Source organism: Taudactylus pleione, unplaced genomic scaffold (genome assembly GCF_031769625.1).
Source record: "Taudactylus pleione unplaced genomic scaffold, aTauple2 ptg000092l, whole genome shotgun sequence".
NCBI classification, from domain to species: domain Eukaryota; kingdom Metazoa; phylum Chordata; class Amphibia; order Anura; family Myobatrachidae; genus Taudactylus; species Taudactylus pleione.
Genome location: NW_028284494.1, coordinates 3579447 through 3597011, shown reverse-complemented (window position 1 = coordinate 3597011; position 17565 = coordinate 3579447). Strand labels below are relative to the sequence as shown.

The following is a 17565-nucleotide window of genomic DNA, read 5'->3' as shown; positions in this document are numbered from 1 at the left end:
ATTTTAAAAAACTCTCACTTTAGTAAATATACCCCTAATATGGCATGTAATTATAAATATTGTTTCTGGCCCTGTGGTGTCTGTAGTCAGAACAGACAATATAAATACTGCAGTTCTTAATGTTATTAGTTCTACCACTTCAACTAGTTTAATATGCCTGACGATATACTGTACGTATAATGGAACTGTATCTGGAACTAGATTTGGAGATGCATCGACGGCTCAGCAGGAAATGAGCTCAGCAAGTGTGGTTGCTAGTAGCGGTTACCACTTTATATATGGTTATGCCGCTAATTAAGTCAGCTGTAACCCCTTTTGTCCTCAGGTGCACGTGCACAGCCAGTATAAGCCATTCTCAGGTGCACAAACCCAAACTCCCTCTTTCCTACCTTATTTCTGCATACTTTACAGCCTGCTCGTTACAACAGAAATGATTCCTTTGAAGTCTTTTTATAAAGATACTATTGTTTATATGCTAGCCTACTAATACTAGCATACAATTGACCCACTACTGTGACTTTTTTTCTTTACTGGATGGAATGTGCTAAAAGCAATTAACTTGCAACAATATAAAACTACATGTGTTTTTTGGCTTTGGATAGCAACTCAATTGAGAGGGGATACAATTCTGTTCTATGGATGATAAAAGAACACAATAGAATCATAGGACTGAAATACAAGTTTAAGGATCCACTGTACTGTAAGATCAATTGCTTCTACCCCAAAAAAACAGCGTCTATTGTCTGCTTTGCTTATTAACAGTGTTTAAGCACATCTGCCCAGTCAAATGTCTGATTAAATTTAGAGCTTAGCAATATGTGTTAATTGGGAGCACTCTTTTTCAAAGGTGCCACCTTTTACTATTTTTTTTATTTATTATCAACTGTATTTGCATTATATCTGGTTTTGACCTTATATTTAGGGTTTATATGTAAACATTTTTAATGCTGACAATAAATAATCTAACTGACTAGCGCAGGGGTCAGGGAACTTTTTTACCTTTTACCCCAAAATATATTTAGATATGCCGACGTAACCCCCTTGATTTGAAGGAAGGAAATCATATAGTAGTGCCCCCATATAATGCCCCTGTAGTAGTGCCCCCATCGTTATGCCCCTGTAGTAGTGCCCCCATATAATGCTCCTGTAGTAGTGCCCTCATATAATGCTCCTGTAGTAGTGCCCCTGTAGTAGTGCCCCCATATAATGCCCCTGTAGTAGTACCCCCATAGTTTTGCCCCTGTAGTAGTGCCCCCATATAGTGCCCCTGTAGTAGTGCCCCCATATAATGCCCCTGTAGTAGTGCCGCTTTTACAAAAAAAACACCTTAATCCCCGCTCCTGCATCTGCCGCCGTCCTGTCCGCCCGGCTGCTCCTCGGAACTATGGGAAAGACGTCATGACATCTCTCCCATAGTACGCATGGAGAAAGGCGGAAGCTGGAGTTCAGAAGAGAACTCCAGCCTCCGGTTAACGCGGCGCTGCAGTTAAGGAGCCGAGCACCCGCTGGTAATAACATCTCAGTAGGCTTCCGGCTTAGAGCCTCCCTGCGGCACAGCCGGGCAGGCATATGAATCATTCTATATTATAGAATGATTCATATGCATGCCCGGCTGTCCGTCCATTACCCCCAGAGAGGGAATCTGCTGTGTAGCTAGTGCCCAGTCGGGCGAGGACTTATGTTTATGTTTTGTTTATGTACTTTGGCACAATAAAGACTGGTACTGACCAGATTGCACGAGAACCCCAGACTGGTGTGCTGTTTCCCGGCTGCTGTGTGTGGAAAAGAGGGAGTCCATCTACCCCAGGAGAGGGACCCCTACCCCGACCATATCGCATTTGGTGGAGAATGCGGGCAACCACACACTAAAATTGTAGCAAGGAAAAATTTTCGTTTAAAATTTAAAGGGACAGAAACCAATTTGTCAGTGTGGATATAAAATTGTGTCCTTTGAAGTCCATATAGGTGGCATCCGCAGATGCTTAGGGAAGCCAGATTCTGCTTCCAGCCTACACCCCAGGACAAAATGGAGGGCATTATTAAAGCCTTGCTCCAAGCTACAGCAGCTCAGCAGGAAACAAACAAACTGCAGCAGGAAGCTACCAGAGCTCAGCAGGAATCCAACAATGTGCAACTGTTGGCCTTGGAGACAGCTCGGAGGCAACAACAAGTCACCCTCGCAGAAACCCGCCAGACCTTAAAAGAGGTAGTGCAACACTTGGTAGCCCGGACTGGTGATGCTACCACTGGTCCTCCCACCACCACTACTCACTCCATACGCGCCAGTCACTTCCTACAGAAGATGACTTCGGGCGATGATGTGGAGGCGTATCTCACCGCATTTGAGAGAACAGCAGAGAGGGAGAGTTGGCCCAAGGAACAATGGGCAAGTCTGGTGGCACCTTTCCTGTCTGGAGAGCCACAAAAGGCCTACTACGACTTGTGCCTAGCTGATGCCAAAGACTATGAAAAATTGAAACGAGAGATCCTAACTCGTCTAGGAGTTACCATATTCATTTGCGCCCATCAAGTTCACCGCTTTTCCATTTGGGACTTCCAAATGGAAAAGCCTCCACGCTCACAGATGCATGACTTCGTCCATCTTACCACAAAATGCAGCCCGAGATGCTAACAGCACCACAGATTGTGGAAAGGGTCGTCATGGACCAGTATCTGCGTTCGCTACCTGCAACTCTGCGCAAGTGGGTGAGCCATGCGGACCCTAAGACAGCAGACCAGTTAGTTGAATTAGTGGAGAGGTATGTCGCGGCTGAGGAACTGTTGAGTGTGCCCTACCGAGCCCCGGTGGCACAACGGCGAACTCCGATAGACACGGGTAAGACGGTTCCCGGGGAGAAGGGTGCTGGGCGGTGGAATTTACTTAAGACTGTGGGTTTGGAACCTGGAGATAGGCCCGCCAGGCCAGGAAGGTTCATACCCCGTAAAAGACTAAATTATAATGTGATTCAGTGTTTCCGATGTGGTGGCTTCAGCCATATTGCAGCTAATTGTTCACTTACCTCTGAACCTATGCAATGTGATACTGCTCATGTTTACCGCAGGGGGTCTTTCTTTGCACAGCCAGGCTGTACTGCTGACCGGTAGGCTGAGACTGAAAAGCACATGTGTGTACTCACTGTAGAAGGCAACCGTGTAGAGGCTCTGCTAGATTCTGGTAGCCTGGTTACACTTATGAAAGCGGAGCTAGTGAACCCCTTAAAGCATAAGGGAAAAACTGTTGGAGTGACCTGCATACATGGGGATTCTCTGTATTATGTTACTGCAGAAGTGAACATAGTAACACAATGTGGTTCCCCGATAGTCTCTGTGGGTTTGGTGCATGGTCTGATGTATGATGCAATATTGGGGAGAGACTTTGCTCACTTCTGGAAGTTGTGGGAAAGCTGATTTGTTCCAGAAGCAAACAACCCTGACCCATTTGAGAAGGTTACTGTTGCAGTAGAAGGGGGAGTTTCTTCAGAGTCTGTGATGTTTCCATTTTCTAGTATGGTTGGCGAACCTGAGAGTGATGGTGGCTCACCAGGTGGTGTGCCTCCCACTGTTGTGGGGAGTGTTGTTGAGCCCATGATCTTGAGGTCAGGAGAGAGGTCTTTGCCGTGGAGCAGTTGGATGACCCTGCTCTAGTAAAAGCTAGGGAGAATGTAAAAGTAATTGATGGTAAACCCCTAGACCCTGATAGTCCGTTTTCGTATCCTCACATGGTAGTGTGCCAGGATTTTTGTATCAAGTGACTAAGAAAGGGAAAGACATTGTGGAACAATTAATAGTTCCCAAGGCATACAGAAGAACCATGTTAGACCTGGCTCATGGTCATATAACGGGGTAGAAAAAACACTGAGTGGATCTTGCAAAGGTTTTTCTGGCCCGGGGTCCATAAAGAGGTGTCTGACTATTGTGGGTCCTGTCCTGAATGTTAATATCATGCTCCGAGGCCACATTTTAAAAGTCCACTTGTCCTGTTGCCTATTATTGAGGTCCCCTTCGAAAGAATAGCTATGGACTTGGTTGGACCATTAATGAAGTCTGCCCTGGGCCATCAATATATTCTAGTGATAATGAATTACGCTACCCGGTACCTGGAAGCGATACCATTGCACAATACGTCAACAAAGACCAATACTAGGGAATTAGTCCATGTCTTTAGCAGGTTGGGAATACCTAAGGAAATCCTGACTGACCAAGGTACCCCATTTATGTCAAAAGTCATGAAAGAGTTGTGCCGCCTGTTTAAAATTGATCAATTAAGAACCTCTGTATACTATCCCCAGACCGATGGGTTAGTGGAGAGGTTTAATAAAACTTTAAAGCACATGCTAAGGAAAGTAGTGGACAGAAATGGTAGAGATTGGGATTACTTGTTACCTTATTTGCTGTTGGCCATAAGAGATGTTCCCCAATCCTCCACAGGGTTTTCCCCTTTTGATTTATTGTACGTGAGACATCCAAGGGGATTACTGGACATTGCCAAACAGACATGGGATGGGCAGTTCAATCCGTATAAAACAGTTATTGAGCATGTTTCCCAAATGCAAGAAAGAATTGCTGCTGTGGTGCCGATAGTAAGATAGCACTTGGAACAGGCCCAACAGGCACAGCAGAGAGTGTACAACCGCAATGCTCGCTTACGCAACTTTACTCCTGGGGACAGAGTGATCGTGTTGGTTCCCACAGTAGAAAGTAAACTTCTGGCTAAATGGCAAGGACCCTTTGAAATCTTAGAAAAAGTGGGGCAGGTCAATTATAAAGTTTTCCAGCCGGGGAAAAGAAAGCCAGAACAGATATACCATGTCAACCTTATAAAACCCTGGAAGGATAGAGCAGCCCTGTCAGCCGTCTGGGCCCCTAGTTCCTGAAGTGACAGTGGCAAAAACCCTGTCAGCAGTTCAACAGCAGGAAGTTAAGGAACTTCTTATCAGAAATAGGGTGCTGTTTTCTGACATACCAGGAAAAACCATGGTCATTAAACATGACAATCACTGACCCAGGGGTTAAGGTCAACCCAAAGCCCTACAGGTTACCAGAAGCCCAAAGAGAATCAGTATCGAAGGAAATTAAAAAAAATTTATAGTTGGATTTGAAGAATCGCATAGTGAGTGGTCAAGTCCCATTGTGCTTATTCCAAAGCCCGACGGGAGTGTGCGTTTCTGCAATGACTTCCAAAAATTGAACAGTGTGTCTAAGTTCGATGCCTACCCAATGCCAAGGGTGGATGAACTAATTGAAAGGCTAGGGTAAGCCAGATATTTAACCACTCTTGACTTAACCAAAGGGTATTGGCAAGTCCCGTTAACTGAGAATGCCAAAGAAAAGGCAGCTTTTTCAGCACCAGAAGGGTTGTTTCAATACAAGATGTTACCCTTTGGGTTACATGGGGCTCCTGCGACCTTTCAAAAGATGATGGATAGGATTCTAAGGCCCCATAGACAGTATGCTGCAGCTTATCTGGATGATGTAGTCATTCATAGCCCTGATTGGCAGGCTCACTTGCCTAGAGTACAAGCAGTGTTGTACTCCATTTATAGGGCAAGTTTGACAGTCAACCCAATAAAGTGTTGTCTAGGGATGGAAGAAGTAAAGTATCTTGGATACACCATTGGCAGAGGTCTGATAAAGCCACAGCTTAATAAAATTGAAGCAATAAAAAACTGGCAAGACCCCTGAATAAGAAGTAGATGAGGGCCTTCTTAGGGATTACTGGGTATTATAGGAGGTTTATACCCAATTTTGCCACCATTGCAGTCCCACTGACTGACCTTGCCAAGGGCAAACAGAAAGTCATGGTGGAATGGAGTCCTGAAGCAGAGAGGGTTTTTCAGGCCTTAAAAGCAGCGTTGTGTACCCAACCCATTCCCATTCCCAACCCATTCTGGTGACTCCTGATTTTGACAGGGAGTTTGTGGTGTAAATTGATGCATCAGAAGTAGATATAGGAGCGGTCCTGTCCCAGAGCAAGGACGGTGAGGAACACCCTATTTTTTACCTAAGCAGGAAATTAAATGTACATGAGAGAAACTATGCTGCAGTTGAGAAGGAAGCGTTGGCCATAAAATGGGCCTTAGAAACTCTCAGGTACTATTTGGCGGGAAGGAAGTTCAGGTTGATCACTGACCATGCCCCTTTGAAGTGGATGTCAGAGAACAAAGACAGTAATGCGAGAATAATGAGGTGGTTCTTGGCATTACAAACCTTTAAGTTCACGGGAGAACATAGGTCAGGAAGCCAGCTGGCCAATGCAAACTCTTTGTCACGTGTTCACTGTTTGGGGGCTGCAGTTGTTCCGCCCCACAGGTCGAAACAAAGGGGGGGATATGTGATAGAAGCACTGGTAAAGTGGTCAATGGCAGGTACGTGTGTTCTAGGTTTTTGGCCTACGTGTTCTAAAAAAAAACCAGGAGAAGTCTGTTTTGTAAGCAGACCAGAATATTGGCTTTTGGAAAAGCCGGTTTGGGTCCTGGGGGTGTGGATGTGAGGAGAGGGAGGGCTCCATCCACAGGCCAGTCCAGGTTTTGGGCCTTTCAGCCTGGTAGCAGGCTAATTAGGGCTTACACCTGGAACTGGCTGATATAAGCTGTGTTTGTTTGTGGCTGAGTGTCTCACACCTGGGAGAGCAGGCAGACTAGTCTGTTCAGAGACACTTAGTTCTAACCCTAGTAAGTATTGTGCACGTGTTTTGTTGATGGGAGGGCATTAGGCCCTACCAATATGAGAGAGAGGGAATCTGCTGTGTAGCTAGTGCCCAGCCAGGCTAGGACTTATGTTTTATGTTTTGTTTATTTACTTTGAAGACTGGTATCGACCAGATTGCATGAGAACCTCTGACTGGTGTGCTGTTTCCCGGCTGCTATGTGCGGAAAAGAGGGAGTCCTTCTACCCCAGGAGAGGGACCCCTACCCCGTCCGAATCACAACACACACACACACATACAGGCAAGGTCACATACATACATACATACAGGCATGAAGGGTTACACATACACACTTACAGGCAGGGAGAGTGATAGACATAACTGGGGTACCTCTCTCACCTTAATGTGGACCCTGCAACTTCTTCCTCGTTGACATGCTGCTGTAGTCCCGCCCCCTGCTGGGGTCAGATGAACATGTGCTGAGCTCCACCAATCAGGGATCAGCACAAGCTCCTCTGACCACGGAGTCTCACTAGAGCAGCAGGAAGGCAGCTGCTGCAGACCTGGCAGGCTGTCAGCTACTTGACAGCTCCTCTGGAGTCCAACTTCAGGGTGCCCTCTGGCAAACTAAGGCCCTCCCTACACCCCTGCTTACACCAGCCGCCCCAGGGGTCTTAGCAGAGTGCCTGGCAGGTTCAGAAGCAGCTCAGAACGCGATACATTCAGACTGTGGCAGACAGCATAATCAATCCACAATCTTTGATCCTGGCAAAGCATAGCATATGGAGGGGAGATTGATTTCAGCCACACAGTGCCACTGCAGGAGTGTCCCTTTCTGTCCAAGAATGGGACCCCAGTCCCGGCATCCCCCCCCCCTGATGGCAGCCCTGTTAGACATGGTCTTCAATGTTGGTCTGCAGAGTGATTTCAGGGGTTAATTCAGCTATTAAAACTATTAAACTGTCAATATCTGACCAGCAATATAAAATAGAAATTAACCTCTGAATAAAAAATTTCATCACGATGAAACAGAATTACTTTCAATTGACGGACTTCTACGGGACTACAACTATGGGATTGTTTCTCTCATGCCGGGTAAATTCATCACTTCCTACACATGCCAACCGTTGCTGTGCATCTTATACAGGACTGAGCTATAACATGATCCATGTAGCAAGTCTGCTTACAGCTGCACGTGTGTCTGCACAAATCCTCATTATATAGCAGACTTCTGAGGAGGAGTGGTAAGAGCTGTTTTCAAAATGTGTTATCACAGTTGGAGCTATATATGGATTGCCAGCACAGGAGATCATAATGTTGTGTTGGACTATAAGCACACCAGGTCCAGAACATTATTATAATACCATCCCTAGGATTCCTCATTGACTGTTCATGTATTGATTGGAACACTGGCTTGCGCGCCTTAATTTCTGCTTGAAAAACACTTCTGTTACCATAAGCTGATCACTGTGATTACAGGGCCTGATTCAGAGCCGGACGCTCTGAACGAGCGCCCGCTCTGAATCAGGGCATTTTGGAATTTTTTGGAGCGTCCTCCTGGACGCTCGCATAGCTGTGGGTTACCACCCACAGCTTATGCGAGCGTCCATGATGATGGTCGCGATGGTCAAGACCATCGCGACCATCGGGCTTGCGACGAGACCCTGCCGTAGGGTCTCTGTGACCGCAAGCCCTGGAGTGATTTTGGCTCTATCAGAGCCAAAATCACTCCCACTGACATCTCTAGTGATGTCAGTGGGGCCGGACCCAGACGGTAGGCGTTCCCATGGGAACACCTCCGTCTGGCAGCCACGCCCCCAGCACGCCCACCAAAAGGGGCGTGCTGTCACTCAACATCGACAGCACGCCCCCTTTGGTGCGAGACCCGGAGCGACAGCTTGGCTGTTGCTATCTGGGTCTCGCGCATGCGCACGACGGAGCTCCCTTCATCGTGCGCATGCGCACTAGGCCACCATCGGCCCGCTTGCGAGCGCTCAGCGCTCGCGAGCGGGTCTGAATCAGGCCCACAGTTCCATATTTCTATTTTATATTGCTGGTCGTATATTGCTAGTTTAAATGATTTTTTTAATGTATATTTTGAGGCACCTTTGTGGTGCTGATACCAAAAACTACATCGTTTTTGCTAGATTGGCTCTATTATTTGAGATACATGGGTAAGAAACAAGCAAAACACAATAGATTACTGTCCACTGACTGCCGATTGGGCGGCCGCTTACTTATATACTGAGGGAGAATATCCTAGAATGATCGTGGAGTGAACATCTAAAACATTCGCTTGTCTCACCTTCCAGAATGATCCGGTAGATTCCCACATGCGCGCATTATGGCTAAGGGCCTGATTTAGAGTTGTACGGTATGCCAATGTTTTTTCACAGTTGCGCAATTATAGTTCTCTCTGCGCCTGCGTCTCAGCCACACTGCACATGCGTCAAGGTACATTACTGGAGTCACACGCAGCGAGTATTTATTCACAGTGTGATTGACAGTCAGGGAGCGTTTGGGGGTGGTAATGGGGAGTGTCGGCTGTTCTGCGTCTGTTCTGGGGAGTGTCACATTCTGCTTCTGCGATCCAATACACATACACAAGAAAATATGGCTACGGCGTCTCGGTTCCCGCGGCCATTCTGCGCAACCATAGAGTCACTGAGGACTGCTAACATCGAATAACCTGCGACTGTTGCTGCATCTTTGTACGCAGACGCGTGCATTGGCAAAGCCGCAGGTGGGCGTCCAAATACATATACCGGCGGCTGCGACATTTACATATTTTCGCACAGCAGCTGCGTACACAGATGCAGCAGCTGCGGCATTACCGCCCAACTCTGAATCAGGCCTGCTCGCTGTATACGGGCGCTCGCTCTGAATCAGGGCAGGGATTTTTTATTTTTCTCCTGCCCACTCGCTAAGCGCTTGTGCGAGCGTGCTTGAGATGGTCACGATTATCACGACCATCGGGCTTGCGAGGCGACCCTGTAGTAGACTCTCAGCTCTCGCAAGCCTGAGTGGACTCCCTGCTCTAAAACAGCAGGAAGTCCACTATTGACATCACAAGTGAGGTCAGTAGGGCCGCCCACAAACGCCAGGCGTTCCTAAGGGAATGCCTGCGTTTGTGCAGCAACCCCCCCTACCCGCCTACAAAACTGGGCAAGCTGGGGGACCATCGACCCGCTTGCGAGAGGGTCTGAATCAGCCCCTAAGTTCACTACTACTTGAGGATATACTTTATATCCATTATCTCAAGAACTAGAGACAATTCGGAAGAAAAATAATACTTAATTTTTGAATTCAGCAACCCCAGAATACCCCACATTCGTTCAGCTACCCTTGGCAATTAAACAATTGTTTTCTGTTGTTGGCTTGTGTAATTGTTTGTACTGGGCAAAGCTGTAAATAAATAGCCTTAAACCTAGCACTTTGTGGCAGTAAGGGATTTCTTTCTGGTCATAAGTTTAAGTGCCTCTGGGGCCTATTCGTCATTACTAAAAAATTGATGGAGGTAATTAGGTTTAGAACTTGCATGGAGTTCTACCTAAGTACCGGAGGAATTCATCATTCCTCCTCCCCATAACTATCTATTCCGAAAAGCTGTCATTTTTGCAATGACAGCTTCTCAGAAAAAAGATACTTTTCCCTGCCTAGTCCTACCTTACCGCAGCTGTAATCAGTGCTGCACATGCGCATCACTGATTACAGCTGCGGTTATTCTGTGTGTGTGTGTGTCCTCCCTCCGCTTCCCTCTCCTACCTACCTGGCCGCCTGGTACGCATGCTGCAGCCCGCGGACCCCGGACCTCCCGTCTGAAGATTTATAAAAAAAACTGACTTAATTTTTTTTTTTTTTAAACTTTATTGTTTTTTGTTTTTAAAAAAAAAAACTATAACATGTTCTCCCCGCCGCAATGCTGCTGCTGCTGCCGGGTAGCGTCTCCCCTCTTTTTCCCGGTGGCACTTGTAAGTGCAGTTAATTGAAGAAGCACTTACAAGTGTCACCGGGGAATAGAGGGGAGATGCTACCCGGCAGCAGCAGCAGCATTTCGGCGGGGAGAACACACATCGCAGCAGCCAGAGCGACGGAGAGAGCCGAAGGAGGACCTGCCCAGCTGAAAGCAGGCAAGTGTAACCCGCTATACGCCACCTGAGAGTGGCATATAGTAACACCATCAAATTCTGAAAATAAATTATTTTCAGAATTTGATGAATAGCCTAATTTCTACATCCCCATACTAATGTATGGGGAGTGTGGAAATTAATGCAGATGGACTTAACCAGGAGATATCAGTGATATCTCCTGCGTTAAGTGTGTTAATGAATACGAAAATAACAGTAATTAAAGAAAATGGCCTTAAAAACATTACTTTAGTGTTGATGAATAGGCCCCCCAATCCTTTATACTATGCCAAAAACTACGGTCTAACGAAGGGCCAGTGCTAAGTTCGTGCTACCCAGGCTAAAGTGTGCCGTGCCGCTTGCCCCTGTTTGCTAGAGAAAGGAATGAAGTGGCGAGTTTGAAGCTAGTGGAAATGTTCATTAGCTAGAAGGTTATAGCTGGACTGGAGAATATTCCAAATAAGAACATGGTTAGAGCTGAACAAGTTGTTCAGGATCCTCTGTTGAAAGTAACCTGGAACTGGGTGGGCTGGAGTAATGGACTAATGGCAGAGAGAAACTACTGTAAGTAAATTATTTTGATAAATGTCCTAGATTTTAAATGCATGAGTTATTATTTGAATAAGTCAAAGGTCAGTAGCACATTTAGATCTCAGGATCCATATTATGTTTTTAAGATCCAAACTCGTATCACTCAGTATTAAGTTACTCAAGTGTTAATATAAGCAACTGATAGTATTTAAGGAAGTTTGGGACTGCTAATCCACTCCATAAAGATTGCCCAGCTAAAGTCTAAGCATTTGATATTGGGTATTTTTTTGTGATGGATGACCCAGGCCAATGAAGAAGAATTACCTTTATAAAGAGTACGAAAGGGGCAGTGACCACTATATCCGAGTATTTTGAGGTCACAGTGGTCCTTGAAAAAGAAATGTTAGTAGTCAAATGTTTTTGGGTGTAAAGTGGGGTCACGATACTCATGGCTTGTGATTTCTGGGTGTTTGTGGAAAATGTGACTTTCTGCAAAAATATTTTTCGGTAGAGACATTAGTGGGTTTGAAAAAATCCTTAGAAATAAGAGTGGAGAATCCGAGGAGTTTTAAGGTTTCAGTGGGTTTTTCATAGAGCTGATGTTATTTGCTTAAATTGCGTATAACTTTACATGACCACCTTTATTTTATAGAGTTTTACTGTTGTGCTCATTTATGAGGTGATGGCAGCTTAGAGCTATATTTGATTTATACTTTGTTTGTAGAGGTAATACCAGGCTACATAGAGCCCAATATTCCACTTTATTACTTCTTTCATAGTATTTCAGTTTCATCCACTTCAGGCGCTTTTCTATATGAACTGCTTCAAGAGACAGAATTATCTTTGTAATTTAATCAATTTAGCTGGTGGGATTTTTTTCTGTTGTGTCTTTTTTATTTATTCTTTTTTTTCTGTGTATCTACTGTAATTAGTTTACCTCATATTCTTCATTCGAGAAAAGAAAATGCAGGCGCATATTCTAAGCACTAAGAATACTGATAATCAAAACAGTTAAGATGAACTCTACAATTAACATGGAGTGTAAATGAGGTTGTTAGCACGTTTGGCCATGTTAGGGATGTTGGGGACCTATCTGATGGGGCTCACTTTGGCATGGTGGATGTACAGGCATTTTTGGCCAGATGTGTGCTAAGAACCTTATTTATACTGCATGTTAATTGTAGAGTTTATCGTAATTGTATAGAGGACGAGGACTTCGCGCCGAGGACGTGGACTTCACGGGACCTCGCTGGAGGGGTAAGTATTGCTAAATACCAGTGAATTTTTTGTTAGTATCACAGTGATACTAAACGAAAAATTCTGCTGGTATTTGCCTTCGCTGGTGAATGGGGACCACAGATACTTACGCTTGCCCATGTTTTTTGCTTCCAATACATAAACTTCAAGAACTGACTGTTCACTTGCTCAGAGCCAGATGAACAATGCGAATAGCTGGAGCTCCAGCTCCAGAACTCCACATAAAAATAAGCAAACCACCATGGCAGAATGATGATGACCACCTGCCTAGATGGCCACACAGTTGGTTATAAATCATAGTATAAAGTAGGGATGAGCGGGTTTGGATTTCTGAAATCCGAACCCCCCCCCCCCGAGCCCCCCCTGATCCAAGCCGAGAACCGAGTCCGGCTATGGTTTTCCCGCCTGACTCGGAACTGAAATTGAGGCAAAATGTCATCATCCCGCCTTCCGGATCTCGCGGGTTTTGGATTCTATAAAAGGTCCCCGCGTTGTCGCCATTTCTCACTCCGGCTGTGGACAGTGAAGAGGGAGGGTGGGAACTAGGGCTGGCTAGGCTGTGTTGTGCTGCTGTTGTCTATAGGGGGTGTGTCCACTCAGTCCATAGGGGCTGACTGGGCTGTGTTGTGCTGCTGTTGTCCATAGGGGCTGGCTGGGCTGTGTTGTGGTGCTGTCATAGGGGCTGGCTGGGCTGTGTTGTGCAGTCATTTGTCCATAGGAGCTGTGGGCCTAAATCAGACCCACTCGCGAGTGCTGGGCGCTCGCAAGCGGGTCGATGTCGGCCCAGTGCGCATGCGCACGAGGGAGCCGACTCCGTCGCGCGTATGTGCGAGACCCGGATAGCGATGGCCAAGCCGCCGCTATGGGTCTTGCTACAAAGGGGGCGTGCTGTCGATGGTGAGTGACAGCATGCCCCCTTTGGTGGGCGTGCGGGGGCGTTACAGCCCAGACGGAGGCATTCCCATGGGAACGCCTACCGTCTGGGGCCGGCCCCACTGACATCACAAGTGATAGAGCCGAAAGCACACCAGGGCTTGTGGCAACGAGACCCTACCACAAGGGTCTCATCGCAAGCCCGATGGTCGCGATGGTTTTGACCATTGCGACCATCTTTTTGGCCGCTTGCTATAGCCAGGAGCCCGCTCTAAAATTAGGAAGGACGGCCCTGATTCAGAGCGAGAGCTCTGTCAGAGCATCCGGCTCTGAATCAGGGCCACAGGCCTTCCTACTTTTAGAGCGGCCTCCTGGCTATCCGCCTGGCCAGCCACGCCCCTGGCACGCCCACCAGAGGGAGCATGCTGTCACTCACCATCAACAGCACTCCCCCTTTATAGCGAGACCCAGGTCTCGCACATGCGCACGACGGAGCCGGGTCCATTGTGTGCATTCGCACTGGCCCAACATTGACCCACTTGCGAGCGCTCAGCGCTCGCGAGCGGGTCTGAATCAGGCCCAGTGTCCACTACAAAATCTATAGAGGCTGGCTGGACTGTGTTGTGCAGTGTCCCATAAAGGCTGTAGTCCTAAAGGGCTGCTGTAGTGTTGTCCAGGGGGTGCTCCCCCAAAGTGCACTCCAAAAAAAAATTTTACATTTTTTTTTCTGTGTGTGAATTGTGTATGCAGTAGCCGCAAGTGCATCAACAAAGTAGCGCCAAGCGTGCGCCTGTGTCATAAATAAAGGGCCGGCTGGCTTGTCCGTTAAAGGGTGCTGTAACCCCCAAAGTGCAATCCAAAAAAATAAAAAATAAATAAATGTTTCTGTATTTGTGAATTGTGTGCGCAGTAGCCGCACGTGTGTCAACAAAGTAACGCCAAGCGTGCGTCTGTGTCATAAGTGAAAGGCCGGCTGGCTTGACCTTTAAAGGGTGCTGTAACCCCCAAAGTGCACTCCAAACAAAAAAAATATATATTTTCTGTGTTTGTGAATTGTGTGTACTGTGGCTGCACGTGCATCAACAAAGGAGCAGCGCCAAGCTTGCGCCTGTGTCCCATAAGTAAAGGGCCGGCTGGCTCATCTCTTAAAGGGCTCTGTTTACTACAATCCGCATATTGAATGCGGATTGTAGTGTGATATTACCGAGTGAATTCGCATTGCGAATTCAGGCAATATCACAGGGATTTACTATAAATCCCTTGCAGGGACAGAGCTTGCGATAAAGCTCTGTCCCTGCGGATCCCATCCGCACTCTAGTCGCGGTATTTTCGGAAAAAATACAGTTACTAAAAGCCCGCGACTAAGAGCCCGCGAATGCGCCGACCGACCACCGCTACTACCCCCCCACCGACGCTAAGCCCCGCCCCGGTGCTAAGCCCCACCCCCGCGATCGCGGCCCCCCTCCCCCCCCTCCCTTCATTACACTTACCTGCATCCTCCTGGCCTCCGGTGATCTTCTCCGGGCTTCCCGGTCAGGTGATCTCCCATACTGCACTGGGACCCGATCACCTGATGACCGGGCAGCAGTGCACTGTGGGAGACCAGCTGACCGGAGAGGAGCCATCACCGGAGGCCCGATCACCGGTCCCTGGATTCAGGTAAGTAAAAAAAAAAATGTTTAATTTTTTTTTACTTTTTTTTACAGCAATCAGCTTGCGGTCTGCTTAGACCACATAGCTGATTACTGGTACCGGCTCCCGCCTCTGCTCTCCCCGTTAGAGCAGAGTGGGAGCCCGGTAACCGGGGGAGACCCTGGATAACGCCACCTCCAGGTGGCTTTATTATCACAGGGCTTCCCCCGGTATTTTTTTACAATTTATTTTTAGTAACTCTGGTCGGATCACATTTCACATAGAGCCTAAGGGCTCTATTTATTAACATTATTTTTACTAAAATAAAGTGAAAAAGGGTGTTTTCACACCCTTTTCACATTATTTTAGTATCACCTGTAGTTATTACAGGGCAATTGGAGTAGAATTAGTAAAATTCTACTCCAACCCCCAGTATCACTTATTTTTAGTAAAGCAGATCGCATTTCCCATAATTGTAATGGGAAATGTGATCCGACCACAGTTACTAAAAATAAATTGTAAAAAAATACCGGGGGAAGCCCTGTGATAATAACGGGATATAGTAAATCCCTGTGATATTGCCTGAATTCGCAATGCGAATTCACTCGGTAATATCACACTACAATCCGCATTCAATATGCGGATTGTAGTAAATAGAGCCCTATGGGTGGTGTAAGCCCCCAATGTTTAAAGGTAAAAGGTCACACAAAAATAAACTCTTGGCGAGTCACACGGCGCTCATGCATTATGTGTAACGCAACTTATAGCGTACGGAGGATAGATGTATGTGGATACATCGGTATACTGATTTTGACAAAATAAAAAGTAATTGCCACTCAGGACAGCTAAGAATCTCTTTCATAAAGGCTTACCTGTAACAGGTGTAAAGTAGATTCAGGAACTCCAAACCTGGGGCCTGGATTGTGCAAGACACCAGCACCAACATGGGATGTGGTGGGAATTTGCACTCATTTGTCAGGGGTTTGGGTAGGTCTGGAAATAATATTTAAATAAGGGTCCAGGGTGGAGTGCTTAAGAGATGTATCCTTTCACCTGGGCAAAGTGATTTTTTTCTATGAAAAAAAATGAATGGTACTCAGAAAAGAAGATCCGGTCTTCCCCTAAAGTTACAGGTTAATAAAACATATTTATAGCTGTTTCAACTGTGAGACTCTGTAACTGTGAAAATTATTATTTTATTGATTTCTGAAATTATTTAACTGATTTCTTCCCGTTTCCATAACTCGTTAAAAATAAATAAATGTCCCGTCTCTAGAACATGCACTGCCGGAACCAACTGCCAGTAATGCTGCATAGGTCCCAACCTGGGCACCCACTCACCCACCTTCCCCATTACAGTGTATATACCGTAATATAAGATATCAGATATAATATTGAGCGCAGAGCCCCGTGTTTTGTTTCTAAATCATTGGGGTGCTTTTGTTTTGGTATTGGCAAAACCATCCTCAAGTGTTTTCGTTTGGCTTTGGTTTTTGTTCTTATATTGTTATTAACATCAATAACAATTTTGACAACCTCACAGCACATCCTAAAACGTGCGAGATCCGATTTTTAGAACTTTGTGAGAAAACCCAAGCTGGGACTCGGTTCTACTCGGAATCCCAATGTTCAGTTTTCAGCAAAAGCAAACCGCTCATCTCTACATAAAATAGCACTTTACCAGAAAGACTAACATACAGTGCATCCGGAAAGCATTTTGTTATGTTACAGCCTTATTCCATGGAATAGATTCATTTTTGTCCTCAAAATTCTACACACAATACTCCATAATGACAACGTGTAAAAAGGTTTTTTGAGATTTTTGCTAATTTAATTATAAAAAAAAACTTAAGAAATCACATGTACATAAGTATTCACAGCCTTTGCTCTATAATTTGTTGATGCACCTTTGGCAGCAATTACAGCCTCAAGTCTTTTTGAATATGATGCCACAAGCTTGGCACACCTATCTTTGGGCAGTTTCGCCCATTCCTCTGTGCAGCACCTCTCATGTTCCATCAGGATGGATGGGAAGCGTCGGTGCACAGCCATTTTCAGATCTCTCCAGAGATGTTCAATCGTATTCAAGTCTGGGCTCTGGCTGGGCCACTCAAGGACATTCACAGAGTTGTCCTGAAGGCACTCCTTTGATATCTTGGCTGTGTGCTTAGGGTCGTTGTCCTGCTGAAAGATGAACCGTCGCCCCAGTCTGAGTTCAAGAGTGCTCTGGAGCAGGTTTTCATCCAGGATGTCTCTGTACATTGCTGCATTCATCTTTCCCTCTATCCTGACTAGTCTCCCAGTTCCTGCTGCTGAAAAACATCCCCATAGCATGATGCTGCCACCACCATACTTCATTGTAGGGATGGTATTGGCCTGGTGATGAGCGGTGCCTGGGTTCCTCCAAACATAACGCCTGGCATTGACGTCAAAGAGTTCAATCTTTGTCTCATCAGACCAGAGAATTTTGTTTCTCATGGTCTGAGAGTCCTTCAGGTG

The 17565-nt window shown here is 46.2% G+C and overlaps 1 protein-coding gene across 2 annotated transcripts in view; it reads left to right on the top strand.

Moving 5' to 3' along the window:
• RAB3C (RAB3C, member RAS oncogene family) overlaps positions 1-17565 on the top strand; it is a 348243-nt gene that overhangs the window by 295685 nt on the left and 34993 nt on the right. The window lies entirely within an intron of this gene.